Source organism: Phacochoerus africanus, chromosome 9 (genome assembly GCF_016906955.1).
Source record: "Phacochoerus africanus isolate WHEZ1 chromosome 9, ROS_Pafr_v1, whole genome shotgun sequence".
Classification (NCBI taxonomy): domain Eukaryota; kingdom Metazoa; phylum Chordata; class Mammalia; order Artiodactyla; family Suidae; genus Phacochoerus; species Phacochoerus africanus.
The window spans coordinates 48165667-48181182 of NC_062552.1; the positions used below are offsets into that span (position 1 = coordinate 48165667).

Genomic DNA, 15516 nt, shown 5'->3' on the forward strand with positions numbered 1-15516 from the left:
CTAGTCGGATTCGTTAACCACTGAGCCACGACGGGAACTCCCTGCAGCTCTGATTTGACCCCTAACCTGGGAACTTCCATATGCCTTGGCTGAGGCCCTAATAATAAAACAAACAAAGAAAAGCCACACCTCTCCACTGTGGACTCTTCTGGTTGAGCAGTGTGTTCTATAAATCTCCAGATAATTTTGGAGCTGGTGTTATAGGACAGAACATACTTTGCCCTAATTCTGTCATTTAGAAAATGATTTTTTCAGGGGAGTTCCCGTTGTGGCACAGTGAAAACAAATCCGACTAGGAATCATGAGGTTGCGGGTTCGACCCCTGACCTCGTTCAATGAGTTAAGGATCTGGCATTGCTGTGGCTGTGGTGTAGGCTGGCAGCTGTAGTTCCCATTAGACCCCTAGCCTGGGAACCTCCACATGCTGCTGGTGTGGCCCTAAAAAAAAAAAAAGAACAGTTTTTTCAAATACTTGCCATAATTGATGTAGTCATTCTAGGTTATATATTTGTTATATATATAATGTGTCCTAAAATACCTTGCTTTTTGAGAATATTAGACATGTTCTCACATGCCAAAAACTGGTAATGCCATTTTCTTTCACAATCTCAAATTCCCTTTTCGCTGAGAATGTTGGTGGCATCTTTTCATTTTTTATTTTTGTCTTTTTAGGGCCACACCGCAGCATGTGGAGGTTGCCAGGCTAGGGGTCGAATCAGAGCTATAGCTGCCAGCCTACGCCACAGCCACAGCAAAGCCAGATCCTAGCCATGTCTGTGACCTACACCACAGCTCACAGCAACTCCCAGATCCTTAACTCACTGAGCAAGGCCAGGGATGGATTCTTTGTCCTCATGGATACTAGTCAGATTCGTTTCTGCTGAGTCACAACAGGAACTCCTGTGGGTGGCATATTAAGCGTCAAATGAATCTGCAAGTGTGTGTTAGAGTTCAATTAGTTCAATTATTTCTGCAAACTATTATTGCTTCTGAAAACAATGGCACCTCATTGTGAAAGACATTTTTTCTTTTAAAATTCATATTTTCCCTAATGTCAGTCAATTCCCTTTCAGGCTAAATAGCATTATAGTGTTGTCTTCTAATCTGAATGATTAAATGATGTACTGCCGCCCTCTGTCAGATGTATTTCAATAAAGTGAACTCAGATATATAACTTAGCCCTCAGATACTCTGTACATATAAAATCAAGGCAATTTTAGGATGTTTGAAAGCTAGAAAATAAAAAGTATGTTATTATTTGTATATTTTGCTGATCAAGAATATCAACTGCTACATAGTCTTAATCTATATCTAATCTTTTCATTTTTCTCTCCACCTCCCCCCATCCTTTTTACCAAATGTGACCTAGAACAGAATGTTTCTTTCCTTTTCTCCCTAGAACCAGAACACTCCGTGCAGGCCTTTGTTTTATCACATATATTAATAATATTGTAATATTTGCTTATACCTCTCTCCCCCAACTCAAGGCCAGAAAATGCATCATTTATCTTTGCTATGCCAGATACATAGTAGGCATTCAATGAATGTTTACTCAACTGGATTCTCAAAAGATCATTTACTTTCTTCATAATAAATACAATAAGATATAGTAGGCTGTTTCAGGACATGCAAGAAACACTTTTGGAGCCTCAAGTGTATGTCATCAGTTTAATGTGCTTTAATAATAAAGTAGGCAACTTCTGAAAGTACCCCCAGTGATCTCTGGCACCTGAAATTCACGTTCATGGACTAGGCCTAGTAACTTGTTTCTAACAGATAGATAGACCATGACAAAAATTACGGAATGATACTTCCAAGACTAGGTGTGACTTCTATCTCACTACCATTCTCTCTCTCTCTATATATATATATATGTATGTATATATATATGTGTGTGTGTGTATATATATATATTTCCCCCCCCACAGCATGGCATGTGGAAGTTCCTGGGCCAGGAATTGAACCTGAGCCACAGCAGTGACCCGAACAGCTGTAGTGTCAACATGGGATCCTTAACCTTCTGTACCACAAGGCAGCTCCTCCATTTAGCTTCTTGATTTGCATGCTTTGATGAAGCAACGTTCCATGTTGGAGACGCTCACATAATAAGAAAATAAGGATGGTCTCTGACCAATAGACAGCTAGGAACTGAGGTACTCAGTATAGCAGCCTACAAGGACCAGAATGCTGCCAACAACCACTTGAGTGAATTTGGCAGTGGATCCTTCCCACCTGAAGTCTGGAGATAACTACAGGCCATTGGGCATCTTGACTATAGTCTGTGAGACAACCTGGGGCAGAGAACCTGCCTGAGTAAGCAATGCCTCAATTCCTCACCTACAGAAACTTTGAGATTAAAAAAAATATATATATATATATTGTTTCAAGCCACCAAGTTTGGGGATAATTGTTATGAAGCAATAGATAACTAACAGAGATCACATCAATAGTTTGTTTATTTTTAGGGCCCTCCTTCGGCATATGGAATTTCCTAGTCTAGGTATTCAAGCAGAACTGCAGCTGCCAGCCTACACCACAGCCACAGCAACAGGGGATCCGAGCCATGTCTGTGACCTACAACACAGCTCATGGCGATGCCGGATCCTCAACCCACTGATTGAAGCCAGGGATCAAACTCACATCCTCATGGATACTAGTCAGGTTCTTAATCCACTGAGCCACAATGGGAACTCCAGTAGTTTTACTTTTAAAAGCAAAAATCAGAGACAGAGAACTGAAAGGTAAACTTGCCATAACAATCAAGTATTTTGATAACCATGTCAATATTTCAGATATAAGAATTTGCCTTTCCCAGTATGGTTTTCTGATATCATAAAAAAAATTTACCCATGTAGGGATAGGCTGCTAAACTTGAAAGGAGGAGGTGGAGATCAAAGTAGGCCATCCTGCAAACAAATAATGTTGCCACTGCATTGAATGAGGGTTTACTGGGAAGGGACCCTGGTTCTCATCCCAACATCAATAAACCTTTTTTCAAGTCAGGGGGCTGGTCAAGTGCCTCCGATTTTTACTTATTACTTTGAATTAAGGCACTATAGGTTACTGTTAAAACATAAACATTAAAAACAAACACAAACATTATATGGGAAGAATAATGCACTGTAGTTTTATTCACTTATGGGTAGACCCAATTAGTTTATTAGATCACCCAATTAAGTAACCAAACTCCGAAAGTGTGAAAGCCTGGAAAGTTGGGTTGTGATTAAATAAATCAATAAAAATCCCCCAAAACTAGGGTCAAGGGTGCTACAGTGAGTTTATACGACAGGCACAAAAGGACAAAATGAACATTCAGGAAACCTTCATCAATCTTCTATTCACTTTGTAAATGAACTTAGGCACTTAGCAGGATATCCACAAGTTAGTGGATGCTAAGTGGATGCTTACTGAATGTTCTTCGGGGACCAGGAATTGAGATAATAAAACTACAATACTAGGCTAAAAAGTGCTATACCTTAAAAAGTGCCACAGGAATTCAGACATTGGAGAGGATGAGAAGAGTTTTGAAGGAGCAGGGCCTTCGCAAGTCTATACCTTCTACTTAAAACTGCCCACCTCCCCTTTTCCAGGTTTTAACTTTAAGTCACTTTTGCAGATAGCTCTCCTATTACTTGGGCTAACACCCGGCTTACCTCATCTCCCTTCCCAGACACTAGCTCTTACTCAGTTCACAGCACTTGACACAATCTACGATTGTTTTGCGTACTATTTTTATCCCTTCCTTCCCACTTAGCCTTTAAACTTCAGGATGGCAGGAACAAGTGTGCCTTGTTCGCTGGGTGTGCCAGGCATAAAATACGTCCTCAATAGATACTTGTTGGGTGACCGAATGTAAAACGGGAAGTCAAAAAAGGGTACTTGGTGGAGTTCCCGTCATGGCGCAGTGGTTAACGAATCCGACTAGGAACCATGGGGTTGCGGGTTCAATCCCTGGCCTTGCTCAGTGGGTTAACGATCCGGCGTTGCCGTGAGCTGTGGTGTAGGTTGCAGACGCGGCTCGGATCCCGCGTTGCTGTGGCTCTGGCATAGGCCGGTGGCTACGGCTCCGATTCGACCCCTAGCCTGGGACCCTCCATATGCCGCAGGAGCAGCCCAAAGAAATAGCAAAAAGACAAAAAAAAAAAAAAAGGGGGGGGGGGTACTGGTGGAGGGACGGGAAAAAGCTGTGTGTCGGGACAGGATTCCTAGCATAGCTCTTCCTCCGAAATGCTCCGGGCCATCTTTGGACTCTGGGCTACAAGTGCCCAGGAAGGGTCCTCAGGGGCGGGACGCCCTTTGTCACCCCCCCGAGGGCCGGAGCAGCTTTTCCTCCCTCGGCTCCGACCGGGCCCAAAGTCCGGACCTACACCGCGCGGGGGCCCCATCACTTCCGGCCCCCCACACCCACTCCAGGCCGGGACCAGAACCCGACTCCCCCGGCCCCTCCTCCATTCGCAGGGCTGGTGGACCGTTAACCGCCCGCGCCCCCGCCCCGCTCCCCCGCCCCGGTCACCCCATTCATCCCGCGGCAGCACCCGCCAATCACCGCGCACCTACGGCGTCGCATCTGGCGATGGGGCGGGGCCTCGCCGGGCGCGCGCGCTCACCCCTTCCCCGCCCCGGGCTCGCGCCAGGCCCGGGTCACTCCCGGGCGATGACCGGCCTCAGCCCCGATCTGACCCGGCGGGGAGTGGGTCCCGGATGAGGAGGCGTCCGGCGAGGGAGGAGTCCTGGGATGTGAGAGTATCCGGGGCCCTGGGGGAAGAATGGAAAGTGGTCCAGACTTCGGTGGTCCCAGGCACCCCTGGACCCAGGGCATCCAGATGGACGCATAGGACGCCCCCAGTCCCTAAACGCCCCACTTGGTGGAACTGCGTGAGGGTGGCGGGCGGGGGGGTGGAAGCGGTGATGAAGCAGCTAGAAAATGTGCCCCTGGGCAGCTCAGCCCAAGTGTGCTGCTGGGGAGGGACTGTGGAGAGAAGCCTGAAATCCTTACTCATCTTTCATAGTCATCTTTTATAATCCGGGAACTAGCCGAATTGGTAGACTTTGTTAGTGGTTGTCCAGGCTGCCCCAGAGTTTAGGGTAAAACAAAAGGCTGCTTTGTTGAGGTTAAAATTTTATTTACCTTTTGTATCCTCATAAATTGTGTGATACTGAAAAATTTCTCATAGTATATTTCACATTTTTTCCCCTTCTGAGATATCTTTACAATGTCTTCTTACCAGGAAGGACTAAAAGGAAACCTACTGGCTTTTCTATTGGTGACAAAGGTAACTCCCTTCTTTCTCCCTTGCCCTTCTCCCCCCTAAAAACCTTAAAGACACAGAAAGCAGTTTGATTACAAACTGCTAATAGGTATTTTCCCTTCTCACCAGTTGTAGGAATAGGTTTTAGTATACTCGTTTTAGATGTTAAAATAGGAGTTCTCCTTGTGGCTCAGCAGTAACTAACCAACTAGGATCCATGAGGATGTGGGTTCCACCCCCGGTCTCAGTGGGTTAAGGATCCCATGTTGCTGTGATCTGTGGTGGTCGCCTATAAGGCTCAGATCTGGCTTTACTGTGGTGTAGGCCGGTAGCTGTAGCTCCTCTTTAGCCCCTAGCCTGGAAGCTTCCATATACTACACTTGCAGCCCTAAAAGACAAAATAAAAAACAGATGTCAGAACAGGCTCAGAGCTTAATCTGGCTAAGGTCACAGTTTGTATGTCACACAGCTTGGGCCCTTTCCACACTTTCCCCCTCAGGTCATGAAATCCACAGCAATTGGAAGGTAGAAAGAAATCTAATGCTTTTGGCACCCTTAGCTAAGGTACATCCACTCCAGTACAAGCACTTCTTGGAGGTGGATTTGCATTTCTTTTTTTTTCTTTTTTGGGCCACACCCTCAGCATATGGAGGTTCCCGAGCTAGGGGTCTAATTGGAGCTGTAGCTGCCAGCCTATACCACAGTCACAGCAACGCGGGATCCGAGCCGAGTCTGCGACGTACACCACAGCTCACGGCAACGCTGGATCCTTAATCCACTGAGCAAGGCCAGGGATCCAACATGCTTCCTCATGGATGCTAGTCGAGTTTGTTATTGCTGAGCCACAATGGGAACTCTTGCATTTCTTAAGAATCCTGTTAAGTATATAGTTTTCATGCCAGGACTTTGAAGGAGAGTTCCTTGAAGCTCTGAAGCGCCAGGTCACATATGGGCTGATGCCTTTTGTAACCTTAGCCTGACCTGAAACAAAATCCCTTTTCATAATTAAGTATTGCCAGCCCGGATGCCGGAGGGCTGCCAAGGTCTTATTCAGGGACTTCAGCCTTTGTGGCAAGCAGAGTACAGAGAAGTTGGATCAAAGACAGAGTGAATTAGGTCACAGAATGCTTTTTGGAGGGAGAAAGCAGCAAACTATGATTAGACTTTGAACTCAGTCTGATTTAACCGATTGGCCATGTCTGTCTGCTCCATATCCATGCTACAGGCACACAAGAATGAGCATGAAGGTTTTCCTGCCCTCTGGAAAAGAGGTGAGGCACATCAGTGAGCTGAGCATATGAGTAACAACAGTAAAGGAAGGCAGTACCTAAAGTGACAGTAGATAAATACAAGGCAAGAATTATGGTTGAGCTTTGACAAAGCAGCAGGGGTCAGATCCAAGAAGGAAGGAGGTCCAAGCTGAAGAGTCAAGACATTTCTTCCCCAAACAGTCAAAGTGATCTTTAAAAAAGAAATGCCAGCCCAACATCCTGAAACATTCTTTAATAGCTTTCCTGTTGCACTTGGTACAAACCCCCAAATCCTTATGATGATGTTAAGACCTGTAGGTGCTAGGTCCTGCTTCCTTGCCCATCCTCCTCACTGTCTACACCGAGTCCTGTTTACCTGCCCATGGGGGGCCCCACTGTCTACACTTGCACCATACTACTGATCTCTTTGTTTCTCAGAGCTGAAACTTTTTCTCACCCCAGGCTCTTTACACACCCTGAACTCTGCCTGTCACTTTACTGCCCTGCCCCTTCTTTCAGTAGGTCATCTGTCCTTCCGTCTCAGCTTAAAATTGCTTCCTCTGGGAAGCTTCTCTTCTACATAAAACACACTATTTTAACTCCCATCAGATCTTCCCCTCACCCAAGTACTTAACAAAAATTTTAAGATATTATTCGTGTGATGCTCTTTGACATCTGCCTGTCCTGTCATCACACTCTTTTTCGCCATATGGGTATATTTTATAAACAATTTAGGTGTGTGTGTATATACATGTGTGTGGGTATGCATTCTCTCTCTCTCTATATATATATGTGTGTGTGTGTGTGTGTACACACACACACACGCATACATGTGGTTATTTGTTTTTAATGTCTGCTGGCCCCACCTTTTCCTGTTTTTGGGCTCCATGGAAAAATGGATTTGTTTCCCATTATATCCAGCGGTTAGCACAGTGCTTGGCACATTGTCAGTGCACAATAAATGCTATTTTGAGCTAATGTTCAGGATCATTCAATCTAGAATACATGTTGGGGAAGACTGGGAAGCAGACTGAGGAAGGTAGGATGGAGCAGATTGTATGGGGCCAAAGAGAGGCATTTCTACCCAATTAGTTAGACCTAATCAGTATGGGTGGGAGCCACTGGCCCTATGTGGGTACTGAACACTTGAAATGTGAATGAGGAACTGAATTTTAAATTCTATTTAATTTTCATTAATTTACACATTCCAAAGTATATTTGGAACAATGTGGGTATGTGAATCTACTTTTTTCAACTGTAAAGTTTGTGAAATCTAAACAAAGATCATTTTTTGGTTGAAAATTTACTGTCCCAGGAGTTCCCTGGTGGCTAGTGGTTAAAGATTTGGTGTTGTCACTGCTGTGGCTCAGGTTCGATACCAGGCTTGGGAACTTCTGCATGCTGGGGCCATGGCCAAAAAGAATTTAGCATCATAATTGAGAAGTACTGTTATACACTGGATTTGGAAAAAGCCATACAAAAATATATGTAAATATCTCCTTTTTACCTATTGATTACATGTTGAAATTTTAATATTTTGGATGTGTTAGATTAAGTAAAGCATATTTTTTAGAACTAATTTCACTAATTCTGGTATACACCCAAAGTATTGAAAGCAGGGACTCAGACAGATTGCATACCAGTGTTTATATCAGCATTATTCATAATAGCCAAAGGATGATTGCACCCAAATTTCCATTGAGAGGAATAAATAACCAGTACATGGGAGTTCCTGTTGTGGCACAGCAGAAACAAATCCGACTAGGAACTATGAGGTTGCAGGTTCTATCCCTGGCCTCTCTCAGTGGGTTAAGGATCCAGCGTTGCCGTGAGCTGTGGTGTAGGTTGCAGACACGGCTTGGATCCCCTGTTGCTGTGGCTGTGGCGTAAACCTGCAGCTGTAACTCTTATTTGACCCCAGCAGGGGAACTTCCATATGCCTCGGGTGTGGCCCTAAAAAGAAAAAACAAAAAAACAATACCACTACAACCCAGTATGTAATATATACAATGAAATATTATTCAGCCTTGAAGAGGAATGAACTTCTGCCACATGCTACAACAAAAGTGAACCTTGAGGACAGTATGCTAAGTGAAACAAGCCTGTCATAAAAGGACAAATATTATATGATTCAACTTAAATGAGTACCTAGAGTATTCAAATTCATAGAGATAGGAAGTAGAATATAGAGATTATCAGGGACTAGGGGAAGAGGGGAGAGGGGAATTGGTGTTTAATGGGTATAGAATTTCTATTTGGGATGATGAAAAAGTTCTGGAAAGTGATAGTGGTGATACTTGCACAGCATTGTGAAAGTACTTAATGCTCCTGATTTGTACACTTAAAAATAGTTAGGGTGTGAATTTTACGTACTTTTTTTATCACAATACTTTTTTTTTTTTTTTGGTCTCTTTAGGGCTGTACCTGTGCGGTATATGGAGAGTCCCAGTTAGAGGTCAAATCAGAGCTGTAGCTGCTGGCTACATCATAGCCACAGCAACGCCAGATCCAAGCCAAGTCTGTGACCTAAAGCATAGCTCATAGCAATGCCAGATCCTTCATCTGCTGAGCGAGGCCAGAGATCGAACCTGCGTCCTCATGGATGCTCGTTAGATTCATTTCCACTGATCCATGACAGGAACTCCCACATTACATTTAAAAAATTGATTTCACTTACTCCTTTTTACTTTTTTTTTTTGCAGTGAAAATACCAGATTTTTTTTTTTTTTTGGGTTTTGGTTTTGGTTTTTATGGCCGCACCCGAAGCATATGGAAGTTCCCAGGCTAGGGTTCAAAATGGAGCTATAGCTGCTGGTGTACACCACAGCCACAAGCAACGCTGGATCCTTACCCACTGAGCCAGGCCAGGGATCCAACCTAAGTTCATGGATCCTAGTTGGGTTCGTTAACCGCTGAGCCACGAAAGCAACTCTGAAAACAAAGGATTCTTAACCTTTGTCATCACGAGGGAACTCCTGCTCCTTCTTACTTTTTCAAAATGTGGCTGCTAGAAAATTTAAAATTACTTAGGTAGCTTTCTCATTATGTTTCTATTGGATGGCACTGGGCTAGACAATTGGGAACCCAGGGGAAGGATGAGTAAATTCTAGGATGAAGGTTCACTAATGTCTGTGGTACAAGGATGTGCTTTACAAGGAGGGCAAGAAGGTAGCAGATAACGATGAACGCAAGGATTTAGGATTTGACGGAATATGCTTTATTTAAAAAGGCATGGGAAAAACCTAGGTGGGAGGGGGATTGGTGTATATTAGGATTTAATCTGGGAGGGGCTTTCTTTGTGGATGAAGTGAGAACCTTCTAGAGATAGTATTTTCTCTACTGTAATAGGATAAGTTGGCAGGGAGCCCAGCACAATGTTCCTTAATTGTTGGGAGATCAAATGATTATTACTTGTGTGAAAGAGCTTTCTGATCTGAGGTGAGAGGTGCAGGTGAGACATAGGTGAGGTTAATCGCAAGATTTTTTTTCATTGCGATTTTGGTATTGCTTCCCATGTCTTCTGGCTTCTGCAGAGAAGCTGTAGCTTTGGGGCTATTTCTATCAGTGCCAATATAAAATTTTATTTATATAAAATGGTGAGGAGGGTTATTCGTTATGACTATCTGATGTCTCAACTATAGAAACCCACAGTCACCAGTCTAAGAATGTGTTCTGGGGAGTTCCTGCTGTGGCTCAGCCGTAATGAACTCGACTAGGATCCATGGGGATTTGGGTTTGATCCCTGGCCTTGCTTGGTGGGTTAAGGATTTGGCATTGCCATGAGCTGTGGTGTAGGCCAAAGCTGCAGCTCTGATTCAACTCCTAGCCTGGGAACTTCCATATGCCACGGGTGTGGCCCTAAAAAACAAAAAAACCCAAACAACAACAACAAAAATGTAGTTTTGGGCCCAAGGACAAAAGTATGGGAGAAAGTGGCAAGACAGCAGTTGGAGACAAATTACACTGTTCAATGTAGTCTAATACTCAGAGAAGCCACTGTGAGGTTCATGACCCAGAACTGCTGAGGGCTGATCTTGTAGCTTCTCCAGAAGTTGAGCCACATTGAACATCTAGGCCTGGCCCCTCCACATACTTTAGGAAATAATCTAGCTCTTTGGGTTTGCACCAATTTAAGAATGGTCATCAAGGAGCTCCCGTTGTGGCTCAGTGGCAATGAAACCAACTAGTATCCATGAGGATTCAGGTTTGATCCCTGACCTCACTCAGTGGGTCGGCAACTTGGCATTAGTGGCTGTGGCATAGGCCAGCATCTGTAGCTCCGATTTGATACCTAGCTTTGGAACTTCCATATGCCATGAGTGCAGCCCTAAAAAGTCCAAAAAAAAAAAAATGGCCATCAACGTGAATGAATAAATAAGATGTGGTACATATACAAAATGGAGTATTACTCAGCCATAAAAAGAATGAAATAATACCACTTGCAGCAACATGGATGGACCTAGAGATTATCATACTAAGTGAAGTAAGCCAAAGATAAATATCATATCGCTTATATATAGAATCTAAAAAAAAGGATACAAATTAACTTATGTACAAAACAGAAATAGACCCACAGTCACAGAAAACAAATTTATAGTTACCAAAGGGGAAAGGGGGGAGTGAGGGATAAATTAGAAGTATGAGATTAACAGATATACATTATTGTATATAAAATAGATAACCACCAAGGACCTACTACATAACACAGGGGAGTATACTCAATATTTTATAATAACCCATCAGGGAAAATAATTTGAAAAAGAGTGTATGAATGTATGTGTGTATATATATATGTATATGTATATATCACTTTGCTGTACACCTGAAACTAATACAACATTGTAAATCAACTATACTTCAATAAAAAAACAGAATAAAAATAAATAAAATTAGCAGAATAATAATAATAAAAAAAGGAATGGCCATCACTGGGGCTAGACACCAGGTCCTGCCTGGTCAGAGTGCTGTATGCCTCTCCAGAAGTAAAATTTCACCTGAGTTGGGCTGAAACTGACTCTGACCCATGGAATATATGGGGGAAACCCAAGTTCACTGGAGAAAAATATATATACCTAGAATACAAACTCAGTATTCTACAAAACAATGCAAGGACATTCTCTGCCCAAATTAAATCAGAAGCATAGTAGAACTGCTAAAAATTTGTACCAAATAAGATTTTTTTTTTTTAGGGTCATGCATGAGGCATATGGAAATTCCCAGGCTAGGGGTCACATCAGAGCTACAGCTCCTGGCCTACACCACAGCCACAATGTGGGATCCAAGCCAAGTCTACAACCTACACCACAGCTCACAGTAATGCCTGATCCCCAACCCACTGGGCGAGGCCAGGGATCGAACCCAAATCCTCATGGGTCCTAGTTGGATTTGTTTCTGCTGAGCCACAACAGAACTCCCCAAATAGGTTTTTAACCTAGTAATCTGTTTATTTACTGCTCTTTTCGGATTAGTGTAGCTTAGTTCTTTTAAAAGATCTATGTGGAGTTTCCGCTGAGGTGCAGTGGGATCAGCAGTATCTCTGGAGTGCTGGGACACAGGTTCAATCCCCAGCCTGGCACAGTGGGTTAAGGATCTGGCATTGCCTCAGCTGACATATGCTATGGGGCAGCCAAAAAAGAGAGAGAGAAAAAAAAAAGAGATCTCAGTAAGGCCTAAAATCATATTCTGGTCTGATCATTCCAATAGTTATCAAAATTCAGTTCCTGGGTCAGCAATTTTGGTGGTGTGGGATGAAGGAGAATATTTTTAATAACATCCAAATTCCTACATTTTAGCCCTGGTGAAAACAGTATCTCTGATGGGACTTTACCCTCAACTCCTATTGTGATGGCCAGATCATGGCTAGGACTTTGCATTATGATTCTAGATATCACAAGTAACTGAGTTACTAACATGAATTATTCCTTTTTGTCAGTTCTGATAAGAAAGCTATTTCTGTGCTCAATATATCTAAGACATTCTATGGCTGTATTTGCTCATGACCAAGTAAGAATTAGAGGTAGTTATCTGAAAATAGAGAAGGATTCACTTTGGCCTGAGTCTCTTAAGTAACAAGTGGTTTAACTTGGTAATGTTTCTGGCATCCACCACTTCCCACTTCAATGGGAAATGTGAGCATTATGTAAAATTCCCAGGAAACAAAGAAGAATGGGGAAGAAGTACTCACTTGTTAAATGCTTCAATTGTCTGATATTAACTGCATAGATACTGCTCCAAACAGGAGACTATGAAAAAAAAAAAAACCCGCTATTTTATAAGTTAGCAAGTTTCTTGATTCATTTCTTATCTGTAATGCCAGAGAGTGCATTTCAGCCAAAGATGCCGAGGGATTAAAAAATAAACCTAGCCTTTTGTTCTAGCGATTACATCAGATAAATGTCAAAGTTCTTTAATTTTGTAATGGTTCTGGGAAAGCCCCAGTGGTATTGTACGGAATATGGCTATAATGTCTGTACACTAAATTGTCGTGGTGTGGATGTTCCTGTAGTTGTTGATTTTATAAGAGAGATGAATGATTATGGTTCCATCCTCTGTTTTGTGCCTTTGTTGACAAGTCTAAGCTATTCTCCTAAAGCCACATAAGTATTTACACACTAACATTAATTAGAACCTTTATGGGAAAGGTGGAAATCATTGTTTTTGGCTCTTTCTGAAGTGTTCATAAATTCCCAAGTCCACATATATTTGGTTTGAATGAATGGATAAATAGGAATTTTAAAATTACCTAAGCAACATTATAGCTCTCAAAATAAAAGGAAGACAATAATTCACTCTCAAAATTCCAGATTAACAAAATCAATATGTTCTTTAAATCAATCTTGTACCTTTCTTGTCATCTGGAATATACATCTTTTACATGGTTGTGCAATTTTGGTTCCTTTTTTAAAATTTAATAGGATGGAGTTCTGTCATGGCACAGTGATTAACAAACCTGACTAGTATCCATGAGGACGTGGGTTTGATCCCCGACCTCGCTTAGTGGGTTAAGGATCTGGCATTGCTGTGAGCTGTGGTGTAGGTCACAGACATGGCTTGGATCTTGAGTGGCTGTGGCTGTGGTGTAGGCTGGCAGCTATAGCTCTGATTCAACTCCTAGCCTGGGAAACTCCATGCCTCGGTGAGGCCCTAAAAAGACAAAAGACAAATAAATAAAATAAAATAAAATAAAAATAAATTTAATAGATAGGTGTTCCTGTGTTGGCTCTGTGGAAATGAGCCTGACTACTGTGTAGTTCAAAGGTCACCTGTATTTTGAATTGAATAGGTTTGGTTCATTGCCTAGAAATTTGCATTGGGCACCCATGGCTTAAGCCATGGCTGTAGTACAATCATTTAATGGACATTTTAAAAAAAGGTAGTATGGAAGTTCCCTTGTGACACAATGGGTTAAGAATCTGGTATTGCTGCAGCTGTGGATTCAATCCCTGGCCTGGGAACTTCTATGTGCCATGAATGAGACCAAAAAAATAAAAAAAGATAATGTACAATGGAAAAACATTATAATTACCCGTTAAATTTATTTATTTATTTATTTGCTTTTTTAGGGCCCCAGGTGCGGCACATGGAAGTTCCCAGTCTTACTGAGCAAGGCCAGGGATCAAACACGCATCCTCATGGATCCTAGTTGGGTTCTTAACCTGCTGAGCCACAACGGGAACTATGGATGTTTTAAATTCTAAATGTGAGACAGCCAAAAGTTTAAATCAAGGGAGGTTAGTGGACATAAGATAAAGTTCTTCCAAACTCTGCCTGGTTGACCAACTAGGTGATGGGAGAAGGCAGTGGAGATGCAAGGGACCTGCAGCCACACCTGGGAAATGATCAGTGGGAATAGTATTACTCATGTTAGTGATCATTTTCGTGAGTTCACATCCACTATTTGCTTAGGTTCCCTCCACTCTGTGAGGTAGGTGTGATTATTCTCACTATTTACGAGGAGGTCAAGACAAGGTTGCTAAGCAATTTGCCTAAGGTTGTTGACTGAATGTGGAAGGTTTTCTGCCTTTTCTGTTCTGAGCTATCTCGTCTCATATGCTGGAACCTATTTACTGGTGGCATCCTGTTCTCACTATAACATGCAGATAACTCTCCTTTCTATCTATAATTTTATTTCTGTTTTAAAAATTAGACAAATGCAATCAGTTCAATTTGAACCAAAGCCCAGCTGGAGTTCTCTTGGAGTGCAGTGGGTTAAGGATCTGGTGTTGTCACTGCAGTGGCTTGGGTTGCTGCTGTGGTGTGGGTAATCCCAGCCTGGAAACTTCCATATGCTGTGGGCATGGCCAAAAAATAAATCATTTTAAAAAATAAATTAATTAAGGGAGTTCCTGTTGTGGCTCATTGGTAACGAACCCGATTAGTATCCAGGAGGACGTGGGTTGGATCCCAGGCTTTGCTCAGTGGATTAAGGATCTAGCATTGCTATGAGCTGCTGTGTAAGTTGCAGTGGTGGCTCAGATCCAGAGTTGCTGTGGCTGTGGTGTAGGCTGGCAGCTGCAGCTCTGATTCGACCCCTAGCCTGGGAACTTCCATAGGTCTTGCATGCGGCTCTAAAAAGGCAAAATAAATAAATAAATAAATAAATAAATAAATAAAAACAGTATTAAGCAACAGTTTGTTGAAGGGACCATCCCAGGTACCACAGGAAATAGGTGAGAGGGCACAGCTCTGGGCCTCTTGGAACTTTCATTTGGGAAATGTAAATGCACATTTAAGACAAGAGAGGACCAAGGACTGGAGAGAGTTTGGTCTCCTTTCTTCCCTGATGGTTGGGGAAATGATGGCCTAGCCCTGAGGACTCTCCACCTGAGTTATTCCAGATAGCGCCCCAGTTAGCTCTGGTTAACTTCTCTGGGCTCTACGCTCTTCATGAGGAGGGCCTGGTTCCCTTAGTCTATTGCTGTCCTTTGCATCCAACAGGTAGTTATTGCATATCCACTATGTAGCAGGCACTGTTCTAGGCTCTTGGGAGGTCAGGGAACGAAATAGGCAAAAAGCAT

General features: G+C 42.8%; 1 long non-coding RNA gene across 1 annotated transcript in view; it reads left to right on the forward strand.

The window, feature by feature from the left end:
- The first annotated feature begins 4615 nt into the window (after positions 1-4615).
- Positions 4616-15516, forward strand: part of LOC125136101 (uncharacterized) — a 30112-nt gene continuing 19211 nt past the window's right edge. The window contains exons 1-2 of the long non-coding RNA XR_007137113.1: positions 4616-5273; positions 6475-6520. This is a non-coding gene — a long non-coding RNA (uncharacterized LOC125136101). The remainder of the gene's footprint in view (positions 5274-6474; positions 6521-15516) is intronic.